This window comes from Rhipicephalus microplus, unplaced genomic scaffold (genome assembly GCF_043290135.1).
Source record: "Rhipicephalus microplus isolate Deutch F79 unplaced genomic scaffold, USDA_Rmic scaffold_273, whole genome shotgun sequence".
Classification (NCBI taxonomy): Eukaryota; Metazoa; Arthropoda; class Arachnida; order Ixodida; family Ixodidae; genus Rhipicephalus; species Rhipicephalus microplus.
Genome location: NW_027464844.1, coordinates 82,146 through 87,500, shown reverse-complemented (window position 1 = coordinate 87,500; position 5,355 = coordinate 82,146). Strand labels below are relative to the sequence as shown.

The following is a 5,355-nucleotide window of genomic DNA, read 5'->3' as shown; positions in this document are numbered from 1 at the left end:
ATTCACACCAAGTCTCGCAGCTGGCTGCGTTCTTCATCGACCCGAGAACCGAGTGATCCACCGCTTAGAGTCGTGAAAAAGTGTTTGTTCAATTCCGTACAGTCAAAACCAAACGTTTCTGGCACTCGGCCAAACAGTGGCCAAGAAGGGCGCTTTTCAGCGCACGCTTGGACTCCAAAACTCTGCCGCGCCTTTTTCGGCTGCCGCAAATCGAGCAAACGGTGTGTTTCGGACGGCGTTTCGCTTTCGCTACTTGCGAGTGCTTTCGTGGTCCACCCCTCTATAAATACTCGGGAGGCGTCGAAGCCGGTTCTCCAAGCCGGACCCGTAGGTATCGTTGTGTGCTCGCTCTCATTGGCCCGCCTAACCAGAAAATGCCTGCGGTACACCCATTTGGATAAGAGTGCACGCAGATGCGGGCCTCGACGGCTACACATTTCCTCGGCCGGCCGCCTCCCGGCCTCCGTGGAGCGCGGGATGCACGGTCCCATCGACAAGCCTCTCCCGTTTTTACCGTGGCGTCGCGGTTCACCACGGCAGGCGGGTCGGTCTCCTCCGCATAAAAAGGGGGACCCCCGCTTTTTGTTCCACGAAATCGCACAAGCTTTTTTCGCATCCACGGTTTGCCACCGCACACCAAAATGCCGATCCGGCTGCCTACTTTAGCCAACAGGTGGAGCCAGGCGCGCCGTACTTGCGCGGCACTTCCCACGTCCACCGAAGTCGGTGCCAAGGACCACTTTCGGCGCCGGAGCCGCGTACGAGCCTACTCGAGGCGGAAGAACGAAGCCAGCAAGGGCCTGGCCGCAAGTGCGTTCAATTGTCGGGACGTCCAAGTCCCTCGTTCTTCCGTGCTTCCTCTTTCGGCAAGTCGTTGCGGCACCTTCCCAAAGCGCGCAGACCCGCTAATCGCGACGAGCGCGACGTGGCCGTGCCGCCTTTCCCTCGGCAGCAAGCAAAACGCCTGGCAACGTCGACGCTCCCCTAACCGCGATCTCGCACCGTGTTTCGTGTGGCGAATTCAAAAGCCGGCCGGCGCTGCTGCAACCATTACGGTCGGTACGCATACGCCACGGAGGGCGGGACGGTCATCGGAGCGTGCGGTTCCTCCATCGAGTACTGCGCACCTCGGCCGTCGCATCGCCGTGCCATGACCGGCCGCGCGTCAACGCGAACCGGTGCCAGCGAGATCCCTCGCCTGCAAGAACCGACCGGCAGCCTCCGTCACCCGAGGACGCGGAGGCGCTTGCCGCGGACGGCGGGACGGTATGCACTGGTGCACAGCGGACCCGTCACATCGCCAGTTCCTTGACCGACCGCCGACGCTTGTGCCGTTCCTCTCGTACTTGGCAGTCGCCGCGCGATTGTCGGGTCTCGTTCTTGCACGCTCGAACGGTCGGGAGGGCACTCGGCTGGCGTTTCGGGAACGCGCAGCCTCGCCTTCTACCGACGTAACCACGACTCGCCGTTCGCGCTCCGCCGCTCCTGTTTACAGTACTAGGCGGTCCCGCAGCGGTCGGGTCGCGCATTTCGAGCGCTTCGAGCCACGGTGCAGTGGCGGGTCGAAAGCCGACCTATGAGTGCGTTGCGCCGTTTGTACCCGCGTCCGCCACCTGGCCGACCGTCCAAGGTCGCGGTGTTGGCGTCCGCTGGGCGCAACAATTTGTCACGGGGTGCCGCTCCACATTCAGGCAGCCCCGTGGGGAAAAGCCGACCCCGCGTCCAAACGGGGTCAGCGGCAGAAAGTGTCGGGCGCAGACGCAGCTGAGGCGCTCACCCTTCACAATCCGTTAATGATCCTTCCGCAGGTTCACCTACGGAAACCTTGTTACGACTTTTACTTCCTCTAAATGATCAAGTTTGGTCATCTTTCCAACAGACCGGCGCAACCGAAAGGCCGCGCCGGACATCGGTCCGAAGACCTCACTAAATCATTCAATCGGTAGTAGCGACGGGCGGTGTGTACAAAGGGCAGGGACGTAATCAACGCGAGCTTATGACTCGCGCTTACTGGGAATTCCTCGTTCAAGGGGAACAATTGCAAGCCCCTATCCCAATCACGAAAGAAGTTCCACGGGTTACCCAGTCTTTTCAGACAGGGATAAAGACACGCTGCTTCCTTCAGTGTAGCGCGCGTGCGGCCCCGGACATCTAAGGGCATCACAGACCTGTTATTGCTCTGTTTCGTGCGGCTAGGAGCCGCTTGTCCCTCTAAGAAGGTTGTAAGGTGCTGGGAACCCCGCACCTATTTAATAGGCTAGAGTCTCGTTCGTTATCGGAATTAACCAGACAAATCGCTCCACCAACTAAGAACGGCCATGCACCACCATCCACCGAATCAAGAAAGAGCTCTCAATCTGTCAATCCTCCCAGTGTCCGGGCCGGGTAAGTTTTCCCGTGTTGAGTCAAATTAAGCCGCAGGCTCCACTCCTGGTGGTGCCCTTCCGTCAATTCCTTTAAGTTTCAGCTTTGCAACCATACTTCCCCCGGAACCCAAATACTTTGGTTTCCCGGAAGCTGCCCGCCGAGTCATTTGAGTAACTCAGGCGGATCGCTGGTTGGCATCGTTTATGGTCAGAACTAGGGCGGTATCTGATCGCCTTCGAACCTCTGACTTTCGTTCTTGATCAATGAAAACATTCTTGGCAAATGCTTTCGCAGTAGTTCGTCTTGCGACGGTCCAAGAATTTCACCTCTAGCGCCGCAATACGAATGCCCCCGTCCGTCCCTCTTAATCATTACCTCGTATTCCAAAAACCAACAGAACAGAAACGAGGTCTTGTTCTATTATTCCATGCAAGTTTATTCAGGCGACTCGCCTGCGTTGAGCACTCTAATTTTTTCAAAGTAAAAGCACCGGCCATCTCGAGGCACACAATGAAGTGCACCAAGAAAGAACCGGCATGATGTTCAGTCCGAGCCGTCGCATCGGGTAGATGCACTACTCGTCTGGAACTGAGATCCAACTACGAGCTTTTTAACCGCAGCAGCTTTAGTATACGCTATTGGAGCTGGAATTACCGCGGCTGCTGGCACCAGACTTGCCCTCCAATTGATCCTCGTTAAAGGATTTAGAGTGTACTCATTTCAATTACGGGGCCTCAAAAGAGTCCCGTATTGTTATTTTTCGTCACTACCTCCCCGTGCCGGGAGTGGGTAATTTGCGCGCCTGCTGCCTTCCTTGGATGTGGTAGCCGTTTCTCAGGCTCCCTCTCCGGAATCGAACCCTGATTCTCCGTTACCCGTAACAACCATGGTAAGCAAGTAACCTACCATCGAAAGTTGATAAGGCAGACACTTGAAAGAAACGTCGCCGGCTCGTGGCCATGCGATCAGCACAAAGTTATCCAGAGTCACCACACAATACGGGCCGAAACCCGATCGATCTTGGTCTAATAAAAGCACCCGTTACCCAAAGGGCTCCAGGCTCACTGCATGTATTAGCTCTAGAATTGCCACAGTTATCCAAGTAGGAAGAAACGATCTAAGGAACCATAACTGATTTAATGAGCCATTCGCGGTTTCGCCTTATTTCGGCATGTACTTAGACATGCATGGCTTAATCTTTGAGACAAGCATATGATTACTGGCAGGATCAACCAGGTAATCGTTCGACTGCGCGTCCGTCCTCGCCTTCGGCGGGCCGGACGCAGTCTGTGTGCGGCGGAGGCCACCTTCAGGCGCCCCAACACGCTTATTTTGCACTCCGAGATGACGGCGTTCGAGCTCGCTACGGCACAACCTTCCCGAAAGACGAGTGGGAGCCGTGCGGCAAGAAGCACGTTCATGCTCGCTCTTTTTCGTTGCATCGACTCGGTCGCGCCGTGCGGGTTGCCCAAGCCCGCTGCACTGTCGGTGGACCGGCCGGAACTAGCAACGGAGCCGAGGCTGCAAAGCCGCCAGACGACGGGTCACGCCCGCGTCTTCGGCGCTTTCGCATCTGAATCGCCCGAGGACGACACGGAACACACCTCGATATCGTGGTAAAACGGCACCGTCCGACAACCAGCCCCTAACGCATCAAGCGGATGAGGCTGCAGACGACTGCCGTGGATTCCCCTGGAGCAGACCCGAGGACACGCTTGACGAGGCCGAAGCCCGCCGCATATCAGACACCCGGTCGCTTTCGCGTACGCCGCTCACGAGAACCCCCACATAATAGCAGCGATAAGTACCCAGACCTCCTTGGGCACTAATACGAGCGTACTCGAGAAAATTTCACCGCGGGTGTGCCCCGAAACGTGTGGCACGTTGAGCGTGCCACAAGTCTACGTCGCTCTCAAACCCGCCGAGGTCGTAGAATTTGCGACCCTACTCACGAAATTCCCACCGAGGATACGGCCGCAAACGTACCGCACCTTGGGTAGGCCACGAGTTTGTGCAACACTACGCTGACGGCACAGCACCGAGGTCGTGCGCGCACGCACGGGAAAATTCCGCCGCGGTTTCTGCCGAAAACGTGAGGCACCACGACTCTCCGCAAGTTCGCGTCGACTGCGAAAGACCGAAGTCGTGAACGACGTGTCCGCTACTCGCCGCCGACACGCTGGACACCAAACGTACAACGACTCGACGGCGTCGTAGAGGCCCACGACGCGGTTTTCCTTAACGACGTCTCGGCGTGGCACCGACAGGTTAGAACGGCCGACCAACGTTCCCTGTCCGCCGTTCGGCTCAGTCGAAGGGCTCGGCGACTTCGGCAACGCTGCGAAGCCGCACGGTGACGCACGCCATGTCCCCATTTTTTTTTTTTTTCTTTCTGCGTCTGCCGGGGTGCCCCTATAATAGCAGCGATAAGCACCCAGACCGCCGTGGGTCGCTCGCCCCGGCTGACGTGGTTTTTCGTACTCCTGCGGCGGTCGCCGTCAAGCACGTCCAAATACGCTACTTTCGTGGGCGCATTCACGCTCTTTCGCTTCGCCGGAGTGCCAGCACTCACTCTGCCAAAAACGGCGAACATCCGAGCGGCGGTTCCCACTTTTGCGTCGGCGTCGCAAACCCCGCCCCGGCAGACGAGGTTTGCCGTACTCGTGCGACGGTGGCCGGCGGGCACGTCGAAAGACGCCGATATCGTGCGCGAATTGGCGCACCTTGGCTTCACCGGAGTGCCGCCACTGACTCCTCCAAAAACGGCGAAGATCCGAGCGGCGCTTCCCACTTTCGCATCGGCGTCCCGAACTCCGCCCCGGCTGACGCGGTTTACCGTACTCGTGCGACGGTCGCCGGCGAGCACGTGGAAAGACGCCGATATCGTGCCCGAATCGGCTCCGTTCGGCTTCGCCGGAGTGCCAGCACTGGCTCGGCGAAAGACGACGAACATCCGAGCGACGGTTCTCACTATTGCGTACGCGTCGC

General features: G+C 58.2%; 2 non-coding genes across 2 annotated transcripts in view; both read right to left on the bottom strand.

Annotated features, from left to right (window-relative positions):
- Window positions 1–72, bottom strand: part of LOC142793085 (5.8S ribosomal RNA) — a 153-nt gene extending 81 nt beyond the window's left edge. Inside the window, exon 1 of the ribosomal RNA XR_012891433.1 lies at window positions 1–72. This exon is cut by the window's left edge and continues 81 nt beyond it. This is a non-coding gene — a ribosomal RNA (5.8S ribosomal RNA).
- A 1,719-nt stretch (window positions 73–1,791) lies between these two features.
- Window positions 1,792–3,606, bottom strand: LOC142793066 (small subunit ribosomal RNA). The gene has a single exon (XR_012891417.1). It is a non-coding gene; the product is annotated as a small subunit ribosomal RNA (ribosomal RNA).
- Window positions 3,607–5,355: the final 1,749 nt, after the last annotated feature.